The sequence below is a fragment of the Haliaeetus albicilla genome, chromosome 22, assembly GCF_947461875.1.
Source record: "Haliaeetus albicilla chromosome 22, bHalAlb1.1, whole genome shotgun sequence".
Lineage (NCBI taxonomy): Eukaryota > Metazoa > Chordata > Aves > Accipitriformes > Accipitridae > Haliaeetus > Haliaeetus albicilla.
The window spans coordinates 14,578,308-14,594,039 of NC_091504.1; the positions used below are offsets into that span (position 1 = coordinate 14,578,308).

At 35.6% G+C, this 15,732-nt stretch overlaps 2 long non-coding RNA genes across 3 annotated transcripts in view; one reads left to right on the top strand and one right to left on the bottom strand.

Moving 5' to 3' along the window:
* LOC138690528 (uncharacterized) overlaps nucleotides 1-15,732 on the top strand; it is a 29,662-nt gene that overhangs the window by 1,429 nt on the left and 12,501 nt on the right. For both annotated transcript variants that reach the window (XR_011329301.1, XR_011329302.1), the window contains exon 2: nucleotides 10,269-10,338. This is a non-coding gene — a long non-coding RNA (uncharacterized lncRNA). The remainder of the gene's footprint in view (nucleotides 1-10,268; nucleotides 10,339-15,732) is intronic.
* LOC138690529 (uncharacterized) lies at nucleotides 3,897-12,297 on the bottom strand. Its single transcript, XR_011329303.1, has 4 exons — nucleotides 12,207-12,297; nucleotides 5,957-6,005; nucleotides 4,875-5,013; nucleotides 3,897-4,024 (listed from the first exon to the last, which is right to left on the bottom strand). It is a non-coding gene; the product is annotated as an uncharacterized lncRNA (long non-coding RNA).

Consider the following 15,732-nt stretch of genomic DNA (forward strand, 5'->3'; position numbering starts at 1 on the left):
TGTAAAGATCTCATTAAAACCTGTAATTTGCTCCAGATTTACTTGTCACCCTTCAAATAAAATAGTTCAGATGTGAGTCTGCTGTGACAACCAGAAATGTGAACAACTACAAATAAGTACTCAGTTTAACGTGTAGCATCTAATTAATCAAATAGGATTACAAAACAGTTAAGGTGAAATTGAATAAAACCAATTTATATCTGAAATTTCAGATTTCTAAGAAAATGGGAAAAAGCTGTGTAATGGCACAGAGATTAAGATCTTAGTCCTGCTTTTCCATTACATTATTTGGAGAGGGTCCTAAAACTTTTGAAGCTAAGGCAGAGAAATGATAAACATATGAATTCAATGGATGTCTGTTGTGTCCAAACATCATTTTCTCAAACAGAGAAATGATACTCTAAATTCAGGACAAGTAATTACATAAGACCAAGCAGCTATTGCTGTTAACAGAAACAGCAGAAAAAGTAATGGAGATGTACGTAACAGGGAAGTAGGTGAGACTGATAAAGTTAAAAAGAACTGTGCAGTGGAAGGTCTTTTTGCATGGACAAATGCTTTTAACATGATCACAAATTTGTAGAGATTAAAGATGTTAACAGACTGATTCTTATTCAGCAATATTTGTGTTTTAACACAAATGAGGGATTCAGCCGAACATGGCTACATCTCTCTTTTTTACGTTTAGTCTCTAAGGACAAATCAAGGAGGCTTCATCAGGTCATCCCAATGACCATGCCTAGAACATGTATATTATCTTTGAAAATCAATACATTTTTGGTGCTGCCCTCTCCTGTAAAATCTTCTAATTTTTTTTATGTTTTGGGAGTAAAAAGTTGGTCTAGAGAGTTCTAGAAAAACTAATAATTAAACAACAACAAAATCCTCACCTAAAAGTTTAACAGTGCACAGAAAACAAAAGTGATGGGGGGAAAACAGATATATAATGTGAGTTCTAGCAAAGAATTTTGGGTATGAATGTTACTGAAGATCAGATGTCAGATAATTATGCCAAAGAAATTATGTTATGACTTTTTTTCTCTTTTAAACGCACTGAATAACAGGAATATTTGCCATATAAATCTTTTTGGAATGGCTTCCATTCACAAAGAATTCTTTATTTTCTGTTTTCCTGAAAACACAAGACATCCCTTTGCTGCTTGTGTTGACAGAGTTCAGTCTGCCTCTTCACCTTTTTTTCCTTTCAGTTAGCCAACACAGCTAAAAAACCAGAAACATAAAAAGATTAGCTGTGATTTAAGGTGTCTGTAACATATAAATCACATTTCTATCTTGTATATAAGAATTGAAATTACATAATTATTGCAGAAATGCAGATTACCGCTTTACGGAGTGTACAGAATATGGGGAAACAAGCATGCACAAGAACATTGTGCAAAAAGGGTGAAATCTCCTTAATGTCACAATGCAGTCTAGGTTATTCTAGTTATTTCAACTGCTGCATGTATTTAGACATTGCCAATTAATTGGTTAGAAGGTTATAGACGTGCTTCATATTATGGAATACCTTGAGTATTCCATGATAAGGAATACTATAGAATACCAAAAACCTGAAAAATAAAAGGATCAGAGGCAAAGGTGTGTTAAAAGGTTGACATTAAGCACAGTTAATACTCATTTCTTGAAGGTATTTGTGCTTTTTAAAACAATGTGGTGATACTAGCCAGTGAAAAGGAAGACGCATTTAAAGCAGCGAATAACTACTTAAAAACAGTTTTTCCCATAAAATCACTCTATGGAAGTTGTCCAGCTCCACACAATAGCTCTTGTCTTTTGAGCACCACCTTTCCTGTCTTGGGCATGAACATGTACACCACTTCCTTCTTATTACAGAAAAGTTCAACTAGAGCACTTGGCATTTGCCTCCAAGAATAACAATGAACTCTATATTCTCTTTCTTACAATAGAAGTAAGCATAAGAAACAGAGGTACAGTAACTTTAACTGCTAGAGTAATGCTGCTGTTTGAAAAAGATTGACCTAACTCTCCCTCTGTTGCTGACAAACTAGTGTCCTGCTGTTAGAAACTGCTAACCATGGAAAACAGACAAATGTCACAATACCAGTATTTTAATATCCAAATTAATGCACAAATAAAAATATTTGTTGTGATTTATAACAAATATGTGTTTCACCATGCAGTTGTAAGCTGTATATTTTAGGAAAGGATTGTTTTTTTAATGAAACAATGCAACATTTTTTTTAGAAATTATTCAGAAACTACAGATGCTTTTCAATTCTAGTAGAGGCTTTATATAAAGAATTTGATTGTTCTAGAGATGTAAATGCTGTGTTCAGATTTGCTAATGAAGACAGGCAACTCATTATTTAAAACACAAAATAGAAATATTCTGTAATTAATTTTAAATTAATACAATAATTATCAAATTCACCCATACAGTTTTGTGTGGGTTTAAATGTTAAAGTCATATCAAACACAAGCAGTAGTAGTAGTAAAATCATCAATGTACTTGTCTGAGATGTATCTGTAAAAATCTTACATATGACACCTCGAAGTCATTTGAATTTTTTTCCAAAAGCTTTCCATCAGTTATTTTCTCAAGCATATTAGAAAAGAGAGGGTTTATTATATGTCTTCTAGACCAGCAAGTCCATATATGGGTTGATAAAGAGAAGACCCTGTTGTCCAGAAATATTAAGAGTATCTTGCTGTCACTCCTGCCTGTATATATAGCTTCATGTGAACATGGAATTTCACTGCTGTTAATGCAATAACCAGTGCATCCGACTGACTAATTATCAATAACTTTCTACTATTGTTTATAGAAAGATTGTCTCTTAGTGCCTGTATTCTGCAGGCCTTTTAGTCTGTTTTTCATTTTCTGATACGTAAGTACTTGGTAACTATATACAAGAATCACACTAGCTTTCTGGGGAGGAGATTCATATACACCCCTCAATAAAACCACATTCTGTGTAAACTCTAGCAAAGAATTTAAAAAAATGTTAGTGTACATTTTCAAGTAGTGTTTTTTTGGTTATCCTAATCTTCAGGCATTGTGATGTTCATTTGTAACATCCTTCTCAAGAAAGCACTTGAAGCCTGTATCTGCTAACACAAATAACTGAAGTACTTCATTTAAAACATAGCCAAATTTATGCTATTTCAGAGACAAGCTTTTATTCATAGGTTACCTTGCCAACCACAATTAGCATCCACTCAGATGAAGTGTATCATACAGTTACAGCTCTCTACAAACAGAAATGCCATGTAAATGAATTACATTAAATGTAAGATTTTTTTATTTATTTTTTTGTTATTTATAGGCATGAGAATGTCTTGAAACTGTTAAGAATTTTTAAAGTGCTGCTTTAGAACATGTTGGAAATATACCTTCATTGAAGCACTGAAAATAATATATTTGTATACATAAAATCAATTTCTGGACATGAGATTAAAATTAAGCATTTCAGAGAATTTCTGTAAATCTGCCTTTATCCCGGAGCACCAGTGAATCACCTTGGTTTTTTTCTGTTCAGGTTGCAATTAGTATATAGAGTGTGAGGGGTTTTGCTCAGCATGAATGTTTATTGAATGATTAACCTTTAAGAGGTTTAGTTACACATTATTAGAATTCAAATGCTGAGAAAAGCATTTTGTAATACTTATGCACTGCTCCAGGTATTTTTGTCAGAAAGTAGTTCCAGTTTTTCCAGCATATCTATGGGGTATCCACAGTGCACAAAAGAACAATTAATGCTGAAGCTCAAGAGAGGTTAAAATACAGGATATGACTACAGAAATTGCTTGTTAGGAAATTTTGATCATGTCCAAGCTAGAGGGAAAAGGAAGATATAGAGGAAACTTTCTAGTAACATTGTAGATGTGGTTACCTTATTTTCACTTTCCAGAGAGATAAATCCCTATTTCTATTTCTTTGAGTAGGTCCTTAAGTAGGGGATATCTTAGCTTTTGCAAATATCTGTTGTCTGTGCTCTTTCATTGTTTTAGAAAGGCTATATCCTCAAAGATTTGGGACCACCTGCAAAAAAATAAATGCAATAATTAGTCTTGGCTCCCAAAGCTAAGTGTCAACTATGTATTTGATGGGGGATATTTCATTTCTTGGTAGAATTCATTGAGTAAATATCACAATTTTGCCATGTAACTTGCAGGATTACAGAATAGTAGTGCAGTTAGCTTACAATTGAGCAAGCTATTTTGAAACTAGGATGAGAACTATGGCTTCTGTTAGTGTCATGTAAATAGTAATTGTTATATTCCTATATATTCCTTAAGGGCCTGAGATCAAAATAAGATTGACAAAACATGCTATGGAATGTAAAAAATGACTCCTTTCTACAAAGAGGTTTCTCCAAAGGTCTTTCTGAGTTATTTCAAATAACTGAGGGGGAAGTGGCTAAGATGGCTTGTTGATACAGTGTTATTTGGATTTGAATAAGCTTTTAACACTCCTGTTGCAAAGGCTCTTACAAAATGGCAGCATGGTTAAAAAGGGGTGGTTCTGTCACAGAGGAGCAACTCCTTCAGTTCAACAGGAAACAAAGGATGGGAATGTTTATGTGAAGCCTCCCATTGTGGCTGCTCTTGGAGGGAGGATGCTGGTCTAGATGGACTTTTAGCGTAAACCACAGTACCAGGTCTTATTTCTGTATGACAAGGAAATTGAAAAAGACAGCATTTATCAGCTTAATAGCTAAGAAAAAAAAAAAACAAACACCAAATACAAAAACCTCCCTCCGGATGACTGGTTAAATTAGTAGGTTAAATAAGTATGTAAACCATTATTAATTTGAAACAGCCATGTTATAGAAACAGTAGGCTGACCTTATCTCTGCCATAATTTTTTTGTATTCTCTAGAGAAACTTACAGTGGGTTTAGCCCAGTGATTATACAGAGGGGACTCAATGTCCGGAAGCAGTGATCCTGCAAACAGTTTTATTCTCCATTGCCAACTGTAGTCATGCTGACCCTATTGAATGGAGCTCACTGGGGGTCATTGGTGGGTTCTTGTAAAAGAAAACAATATTACACTTAGGGTTATATCTGAGAAAATAATTATAACTCATTAATATTGGCTGTTGCTACATCACGTTGTAGCAGTAACAAACAGCAGTTACTTGTATTAATTGTAAATTCAGTTTTGCATTGAAGCCTGAATAGTCTGTCACAAGAAATAGGTATTTATTAATGGCATTTAAATTCTATTTTTTCATTTGTGTTTGATGGTTGAATGTTAATGATGCTAAGATTAAAGCTTAGAACCTATGTTTTTACTTTCTCCAGATTAAAGAGCAAACAAACCAACCAGCAAACATTAAAAGCAAACCTTCATTAAATATCTATGTTTCTGAAAACAGGCAGTTTTTCTGTAGCTAGCTTTTTCTATAGCACCTGAATGGAAGGTGTATCTGTAGTGTTTGGAATATTACCATGCACAGCTATTTCTTATATTTTTTGAACTGAATTTTTAGGTTTTGATTTGCTGTATGAATGTTACATGTTATCTCCTCAAAAACAGAAACCAAGACTCAAGTATGGCTCAACAAAAATGGTTTGTTACAATCTGTCAGCTGTACACATAGTCTGGATATATAGTTTATCCGGATCTTTCCATTCTTTTTTTCCTCTAATCCTCCTAATAGCTTCCCTTTTTTTTGGTTATTTCTTCCTATGGGATACCTGTATCCCCTGTATCAGCCCATTTTGCCTGCATTAGACTTTTCTGCCTGTTTTTCCTCTTGTGTAGATGCAGCCCCACCTTTGAACACGTGTGTATTCCATCTCTGCAGCCTCCTCATGCCTCTTTATTCCTCATCTGCCTGTTTCTTTAAGCAACGGGAAGCATGCCAGAGACTACTGTTCTTTCATGTCTCAGCCATAGTCTTGCAGTTTTGCAGAAACTGGAGGCTTGGAGGGATGAGATTGAGTTGACAACAGGAGTCTACCTACCCGTAGGCTGCAGGTTTTGTTGCCTGCTTCCCGTCCTTTTACTCAGCAGCTGGTGGGGAAAAAAAAAGGTGAACAAAGATTAAAAAAACAGTCTCTGCTTCTCTTTCCTCCAGGTATACCAAAAAGAGGGAGAAAGGCTCTGTTGACTCTTGCTACTGCAAAAAATTTGGCTTGGGACATATTCTCATGTAGATGTGAGGTGTAGGTCCACAGCTATTCCCAGGCAGTAGGTGAATATAAATGACCAGGTTGTTAAAGCTATTTTGCTGATATATTAATTTATATGAAACAAAAGTCTTCTTCAGTAGGCAATACTCCTTGCCAAAACAGTGGTGGCCTAAACAGTGGCAGAATGATGCAACTGCTCAAAGTTTGGGGGCATAGGTAGATGATGGGGCCAGGTAGAATTGTTGCTTCTGTGAGCACTGAGGCATCTGGAGGGACACGGAAAGATGTAGACTTAATTTGTGTGGATTTGGGCCAGTGGCTGTATGAGAAGCAGTTATTAGCTGTGTGGCTCTAAAGGCTGCTACAGTTAGCCAAGGAGACTTGGGAAGCTTTCAGGATATCCCCTTGGGAAATGTTTTTCTAGAGAGCTGAAGATATGTTCTGTGGTTCGGCAGGGGACTCCAGGATCTCTAGTCAGTCTCAGCCAGTGGGAAAAAAAACCCAACCAAACAAAAAAGAAGCCCTAGTGATGGTAGCTGTAGTCTTATTTACTGCTATCCAGTAGAGACTAGCAAGAAAAGAGTGTAATTTATCACCTTGGTGCCAGTTTAGCAGACCTTGCAAAAACCTTCTGCCTTTTCTGTAGAAATGAAGGAAAAGACCTGCTTTAACTATTGAATATGTCTTTTCTTTCATTGGAAGGCGTCTTCTGCTCCAGGCCATGTACTCCACAAGACCACCAATGTTATTCTACTTTACAATTCGTTCATTTCATGAATATCAAAGAAGATGGAGCTGATGGTCAATTTGCACTTTAAAATGATTACTCATTTTGTTTAACCGAGTTGCCAGTGTAGTGTGTTTAAGTTGCAGACATATGGGGGCTAAGTGTGGGTTATTAGTAGCCCACAGTTTGTGAAAGATCCTGAACTCTTTGTCAATTGCTTCTCTTGGTCTTCAAGAATGAGGATTTCTGAAATTTCAGGTCACGCATCAAAGCATTTGAGGAAAGGGTGTTTGCAGAGGGGATGCTTGGTATTAGTTTTGGAACATTGGCAGCCAGCTCTTTACTTCTAATTAAATAAGAGAGATAATTTCTCACACAGAGAGGTAGTTGATTTAATTTTAATTTTTGTCAGAATGCCCGGAGCATCGAATGGGTATTTGATCATTGGAACAACATCCTTAGTACAGATTGAAAGAATTAATACAATTAATTCACCACCACCATGGGAAAAATTCTGGGATTTTGTTTATGCAGATTGAAACTGATGATGAATATACAAAACCAAATGTATGATACTCTTGCCTTTTCCGTGATGCAAGTTCAATTTCTTATGTAAAGCTCAGACCTGAGAGGCAAAAAGCACTTACTTTGGTACATGGGAGATGGAGGCTTGCCTAATTCCTCATTGGAGACTGGAGAGTCCATGGGCTACTTGTCCCGGGTAGTAACTGAGACCTTTTCCCAAGGGATGGAGATATCTCAGTGCTCATCTTATTTTGTTCTAGACCATTTCGAAATATAGTTATAATGAAAGCTTGTTTAAAATGTAAAAATAGCAAAACATGCGGAGGCTGCTCTTCATTTTGTAAGTCAAAGCTTGTGACTAAAGAATGCTGCTTAGCAACAGATGGGGAAAATCTGAAGGTGATGACATAATTTGGCACGCCCTGAAAATTAATTATTCATGTTCATCCTACCTTTTAAGCACCATCCTTTTCATGTCCCTGTTCTGCTTGTTCCTTGGGATTAGGACTGTGTGACTGGCTCAGTCATGTAACCCAGTTTTATTATCACCCATACTCATGCTGATGCAGCTGTGATTCAGCTGCAGAGCTCTAGCTCAGGCTTCTTCAGTTCTCTGTCCCACTGTACTGTACATAATGTGTACTGATCCGTATGGAATAGGACACAAAGGTGTCCTAGAAAGGAAGGAAGGACACCACAGACTGCAGTTTCTGTAGATGGTTGTTTTATTAAGCACACATTTCCATCTCAGCTAGCACCATTCACCCCCAACCCTTGCTGTAACTCCTCTGCAACTTCTCACACCTAGTTCACCAACAGTTTGACTTCATAAGTCTTTTTCGTGCTTTCAAAAAGCAGAGGGTTGCTTTTGTTTCTAAGTTTGATTTTCCTTAGGAAATTAATCAGATCCCAGATAGCAATATTTATAAAATAAATTTTTCAAATTAAGTATTCTCAGATTGTGGCGTTTGGGAAGCTGTAAAGTTCCCATTTGATTCACTTGCCACTGCCATCATTCAGCATGCACAGAGTGGAAGCATAAATATGATATTATAAATTGGCAAGTAGTGTTTGATTTATCTGCAGACGCTTTCTATGTGAACCAAGACTTACGTTGACCAAGTCATTAATCAGTTTGGTAGGCTTAAAATATAAGCACCTCATACCCAACTATTTATTTGCATAAGTAGTTAATGAAGCAGTGATTTGCATTCATATTTAACTGGTATATGCCACCAGATGAAATCTTGCCTGACAAGTGGTAAAAAGTCTTTGATGGGATGTTTGTACTCTTCACTGGGTGAATTTCAACTTTTAAAATGTAGTTTTGACACAACGTAGCATGGGAGTTATTTACAAAAGTTACATTTTTCTTTGTTTCTTCTTAGCCCTAAAGCAAGGTGCCTTCAAGTAAGGATACTGATTTTCTGTACATACAGAGCCGAGAAAACTTCAGGGTGAATTATTCAAGATATTGATTAGGGATAAACCAGCAAATTATAAGAAGCTTTTTTGTAAAGACTGTCATCGTATATTGATTATGCTTATTACTTAATAAAAGCATGTTTCAAGACTTGAGTTTTCAAAGCGTAGAAGTTACTACCTCCCTCATTGTATGCCTCAGTGGCATATAAATCCATTTAAACAAACAGGATAATCCTTTTTATAAAAGAAAGTAGAACAGCATTTACCAATATGTAAATAGGCACTAATAAAAGTAATGAATATTTAAATTTTCTGAAAGAATGCACTTTAAAAAAGATCATCTTGCTATCTGATTTGTAAGAAAGATATACTTTATGTTACATGCCATAATTACATGAAAGATATACATAATTACATGCCATTAAAAGAATGCATACACGTATCCTCAAGTTTTCTTTTTTATTTTTCCAATTGGCATAATAATCTCATGTAGCAGAGGCAGGTGATTGTATGCTTTACAGAGTTACAAAAAAGTGCAGTTAGAAAGAAGTGCAATCTGTACAGATATCTGCTACATGGTTCTATTTTAAGAGATTCAGGATGAAAAGTAGAGTTATGAAAGTGCATATTATGACTTTATAGTCAATGAACATATGAATAGCCATGCTGCAGGGGACCAGACATCTGACTTACCTGATACTATTTCTCTGACACGGGACAAAAAAGTGGATGTGTAGGGAAGACTAGATGATGTATTCCCAGACTCCACCAGTTTGTACCTTACAGACTTTCTGAACCATGTGTGGTGTGGAGACATGGACAAGTAGTGTACAGTGTTGTGAGCTATGCGTGATCAAACATGGGTTCCAATGAGGAAAAGAAGCCCATGTTCTTCTAGAGATTGTGCAGGCCCATATTAAGAATTTTAGATCTCTTTTGCATAGCACTAATTGGGAACTAAGGTGCATTTGTAATTATAAAAATTGTGATAGTCTTGGTTAGCAAGTAGTCTGATATATGAGTACATTGCAGAGTGATATCGCTTGCTACATGTAATGGGTACAGTGAGTCTTAGCTATGTATACTATGTTTGGAAACTATTTAGATATTTGAATGCTATTTTAATATAAATGAATTCGTTTTGGGTATGTATGGGATATCCTTCAGTTAGCAACAATTTTGTGCTCTCCCCATGTTAACAGATAGCTTGAGAGGCAGAGCAGATGTTAATAAGCACAGGTACAGCAGTAAGTTTAACCTTTACAAGAAACGAAAAAGGCCTGGGAAATACTAATTCTTAGGTAGATTACTCTTATAATGCACTCATAAAATGAAATAGAGCTAGAATCTAAGCTGCTGATTTGTAAATAATTGAATATCTCATTTAGTGTTTATTTTATTTGCTAATAATTTGTTTACTAGCATTTGAATTTATGTTCTTGCCTTTTTTTTTTTTTTCTTTAACAGTTAGAATAAATTAGTCTGGTGTATGGATTATTTGCCTGCATTTGAAGAAAGACTTTTCACTCCTAAAAAGGTACATTATAAGGACTGCTAAATAATTAAATAGTAGATGGCTAGTGCAGTAAGCATAGGTTTTTATGTATTCTCAAATGCAAAGAGGTAAAACAAAAGTGTTATTGTAAGAAGAGGCAATAGGACACAGGTCTCCTCTGCTGAAAAGACTCAAGTCTCTCCACTTCTTTCCTGGGTTGCATAACCATTTCTTCGCCACAGTTTCCCTTCTTCTTTGGCTGAAGTTGATTAAAGAGTTATCATTTCTATTTCAATCTATTTTATACAGTACTTAGAAGATGCCTAGATCCTCCAGTTGGCATCTACACACATTTGAAAAAAAACCCCATCATATAGCTGCTAATTTGAGCTTCCAAGTTGAAAGTTTGGATGTTCAGTTAAGATGCGATTAGTAGAAAATGAGGCATTATGTACCAAAATCCCCATCTCAGCTTTGAAAGTTAAGCTTATGATGAAATAAGACATTTCAAAATTGAAGTTATGGCTGCATTCTCTCTTCCTCTCTAGGCCAAACATGTGTTCATAATCCTTTCTACTTATTCATTATTTCTTAACACACAATAGCAAATTAAGTCCACATGAGCCTTTTAGATAAATAAAATGAGATCATAACTGATTTGGCCCTGATGCTATTTTGGAATCTGCTGGTTTAAGCAGTGTAACCCTAACAATAAGGGTCAGGCTAATTATAGTTGCTTAGAAATCCAGATTTTGTAGGTCTGAGCTGGGTCCTGCCTGCCAGCCTAAATTTCTCTGTAGTATTTGAAACTCACTCTTTGAACAAGGAGTTGAACTGAAAAAGTCTAGCAGCAAAACAGTAACTTCTTAGTTCTTGACTTTATGCTACCACTTAATCCCCAGGCTTTCTCTCTACAGGGTAGTTAGAGGCAACCCAGAAGGTAAGATGAAGCTGGCTTCTGGAAAGGTTTTATTGGTGAGTTAGTGCCATAGCATAGGTGTCATACTGTGTCCCAAAGCTATACTGCGGGTGGCAGAACATTTCTGCATGTGGCTGAGACTGGCTTAGGGTGAATCAGTCCTACAAAGCAAGAGAAACTTCAGTGTATGCTCCTCAGAGTTTGAGTTACTGAAATTAAGACTTTTACCTTAAACTGGTAATAAATAACAGCATCTCAGAAGTGAAAAAGCATATGGAGGGATATGAAAGATAAGACTTTTAAGGTATAAACTGACCTATGAGTCAGTGGCTAATTTCAATTTCACACTTCATTATAGATTTGTTTTGTCAGCTTGGGCATATCCCTTTGCCTTTAGTTTTTCTGGCTGCCTATTTGTGAGATTAAATACATCACCAAGTGCATGACAGAATTAAGCTCTTAATTTTGTAGTCTATCGAACAGGCACAGTACTCTCCTTACAGGGTCTGTTTGGTATTTGTCTAGAGGTTGTATTCTTTCAACCACAACGGGTCAAGTTACATGAGTTCCATTTATGTCCATAGTCATTATAAAAGAGTTATTGTATTAGTATAAGAAATCACCAGCAAGCCTGTGAGCAAGCCTACCCCATTACTGTGCAGTAATTTTACTTAACTCTGAACTTTGCATGCTACTTTTTACCTCATCTATTTTTTAGCGCACAAACCAAGACATAGAGGAGCCATGTATACTGCTGACATGTTAGAAGAAACAAAGCAAAATATAATAAAAGCAAAAACAGAAGGGATTTTTTTGGTATTATTATCAAGCCTTTATAACCTGTTACAGCTAAAGAGTTAAAAAAAAAGTTGAAAAAGTAATTACTATACCTGTTTAAGTCTTTTAAAATCTTTTTTTCCAAGATAAAATTTATAGTTAAGTTCCCAGTTTAAACTGTTGTTACTCAAGGTAAATAAGATCTGTACAATACCTTGGAAAAAATCTGATGGTAGTCTTCCCTAATTGACAGAATACTTGAAAGCTTTTTCCTTCTTGCTTTCTTTTTTTTTTTCTTTTTTTTTCTTTTTTTTTTCTTTTTTTTTTCTTTTTTTTTTTTTTTTTTGCATGGAAGGAACATCTCCAATCGGGTTAGAATCCTTGATCCAGTTTTAGGATTTGAACTTGTAACAATTTTTACATTCAGTAAACAAACACTCCAAAACCTCACTTATGTGCAGAATGCTTCATTCTTGAAAAATTGTACTGTTCCTAAAATTGCATTTAGATAAAAGCTGTTCACCTTCAGACAATGAAACCATTAAAAAACAAAACAAAACAACAACAAACAACAAGACAAAGGAGAGGAGATAGCTCTGACTTGCAGAAACAATCCTAGCTGACTGTTCTGGGAATGATCTTCAGAATTACCTCATTATTTATTCTTGGTGCAGCCCACCAATTAAACAAACAGTTTTATATATAGAAACAGGGATGGGCTTAGCTTACTTTTTCAGGGTCATTTTCAGAGACATGGACATTGAAGATGTGCAGGCTCATATTACCTAACACAGCAGATACTCTGTGTCTCTGCATGTATATGCATGTGCAAATGCGTATGTGTAATGTTACACTCTATTGGCAGAGTTGATAATAAGTGAAGGAAAGTTGGAAATTCCTGGTGGATATCAGTTGAAATTCCTCTATTTGGGTAATAATGCATGTGTTATTCAAGCCACTAGAAATATGTCAGGGATCCTTAAGAAGCTGGTGGGGCCGAGAGAAAAAAAACCAGCACACTTTGGTGTCAGTAAAAATTTGTGGAAAAAATTCAGATGACTTAGTATGTGATTATTCAAACCTTCTGTCAAGTAAATATTTAAGTGAAAAAGAAAATCTTGATTATGACTTCTGTCAGCTAGCGATGTGCAGTGTAATGCTAATATTTAAGAAAACCCTAATTTACTGTAATAGTTATATGAACCATAATACAGCAGATTTATTGCTGCAGTTCAAGGCTTGCCTGAGACAGCTTCACTATCTCAAAGACTATCTGAATAGATAGTACCTCATGCACCAAGATTTGCATGGGACATGCCTCAAAAGTTTCTAGGTTTTTTTTCATATATGGTACAGGCAGGACTCTTTTCTTGAAGGATCTCTAGATTTTTGCTGTTGTGATATAGCTGAAGGTGACCTGAACATTTACATACTGGCCATCTCTGTGTTAGGAGCGTCTGTCGTCTCCAACTAGTGGTCATAACATAATGCTTTCAGACTGCAAGCATTATAAATATAGTATGACCTTCTGTAAGTTATAGAAAAAGAAGTGGATTGATACACTTCAGAATCATCTGTAACAAATGTAACAAGTGGATTACATAGACTTTAGCAGTTAGAATCATGTAATAGTTTAACACAAATATATGTTGATTCTTGAAGACCATAGTTCTTTTCAAAACTTAACATTCACAAATTTCAAAGGTGAAGCAGGAACAAAGTGTACCTTGACAATGGGAAGAGCTAGATAAGGGTATTTCATTAAAGAAAATTTAGACGAAAATAGGAGACATGGCATTAATATTTTTGCTGTTGCAGATGTCCCAAGTCCTGATATAAATTATTATGCATGAAATATGAGTTTTTGCAGGCTCTGAAAACTTGCCAGCTGTATTACTGCAATGTGTTAAAAGGGCCATGAGATATGAATACCACAAGAAAGTTTGCAAATTCTGCGATCTATGTGTAAGATTCCAAGAATTTTGTTACATGTAAAAAATGCTTTGAAATTTTTCCAGGGCTGGAAATAATTTGTAAAATCAACTGATTATAATTTAATTGTATCTATATTTGGCCTGGTTTTAATCTCTTAAAAAAAAAAAAAATCCAAGACAAAAATGAGAATTACACGTTGCAAGAACTGCCAACCTGCTGCTCTGTGTTTTCTCTACATGTCAGTTTTCCAAGTATGATGTGCCTCAAGTCTGAGACTAAAATTAAAATGAAGTACAGTTCATTTTTATATAAGCCCCTGGATATTAAGTACTGGACAAGGCTCCAGTGCAGCCAGTCTTGCAAAGAACTCGGTGTTAGTTGTGCTTAATAGACATCACAAATTGCAGCAATATTTAAGCAGCATTCTTGAAGGCAAACAAATAGACAAGGATACAGACAGACAGACATTGTTAGGATAAGAGAAGCAAAAAATAAATTAGAAAATTCCAGAGAAAAAAATAGAAGAAAGATAAAAGTTGAATGGAGAATATGAGAATAATGCAAACAGAGCATCATGAGAAAAAAGTTACAAAGAAAGTGTAAGCTCTTAAGTCAGTGTTAAATGATGCTATGGGTGTATGACACACAGACCTCCATTGCAGCTGCAAGTTCCTGGTGCCCCTGGGCCCTGTGATGTTCCATTCACCCAAGAGGGTTTTCAGAATATGGATGATAATGTGCATGTCCCACTGTGTATGCTAATGGGAACTGAGTAGCTGTATGCAAATAACTCAAATTAGAAATATGCTGCCTATTTTTAGGGGGGCTGAAATGCAGCTATGTCAAGTTTAGGCATTATGTGCCAATTTCACTGGGCCAGCTCCTGGGCTTTGAATCACTTGGGAGATCATTTAGTATGTGTTTGAAATTTGAATGTTAGTATGTTTCTGTGGACAATAGGTAATAGTCACAAGAGAGAGATAAACCAGAGCTGTTTCACTGAATCTTGCTTTCTCTTCTCAAAGGAAATTTGCTTCTCTTCTTGCTAATCCAATTATGTAATATTCCAGTGTATACTTGTGAGCTTTCTGAGTTAGGGTTGGTGGAATTTGAATTCAGTTGAACTACAGTTATCAAAGAGAAGCTGGAGCAGTGAGGAATGGTGATTTAAAAATAAAACTTTTATAAGTTTATAGTACACATGTGATATATTTAGTAATGATATTGAAAAATCTATCCTCAAAAATTATAAAGGTACACTCTAGCATTCTTGAAAATCCTCCTGTAAGGCCCCTGCCCAAAATCCTTTAATCAGTAGTCCCAGCTGTGGTTGCTAGTTTAATAGTTTCTGAAACAGTGTTTAGTCTTCTTTGGACCTTGCTCATTGTAAACCTTACCATCTCATAAACAAAGAGACTTATGTGTGGTTTTACTTTGAGTCTCCATAAAAACACTATTTATTGTGATCTGCTGAACAAACTTATGTGAGAAAGGTAGCCATTAAAAATGGAAGTCTGTTGCAAAACTTTTTTTTGCCACCTGACCACTGTCTTTTCATAAACAAAAAGAAAGAATAAAAATGAGAATGGTCTAAGTGCCATTCTGAGAGTTGAGGAAGAAGCTGGGAGCTCAAGAACAAGATTGCATTGCTGAATAATAATTTCAGTTTGGAAACAATGATGTCAGTTGTTTAATAACTACGGTGTATTGCTCTTTGATAGTAGATGATAAAGTTGAAGGAAAAAAGAAGTAACACTGAGTGACAGAGAACCCTAGAAATGAAATCTATGTCTTTATTTACAGAG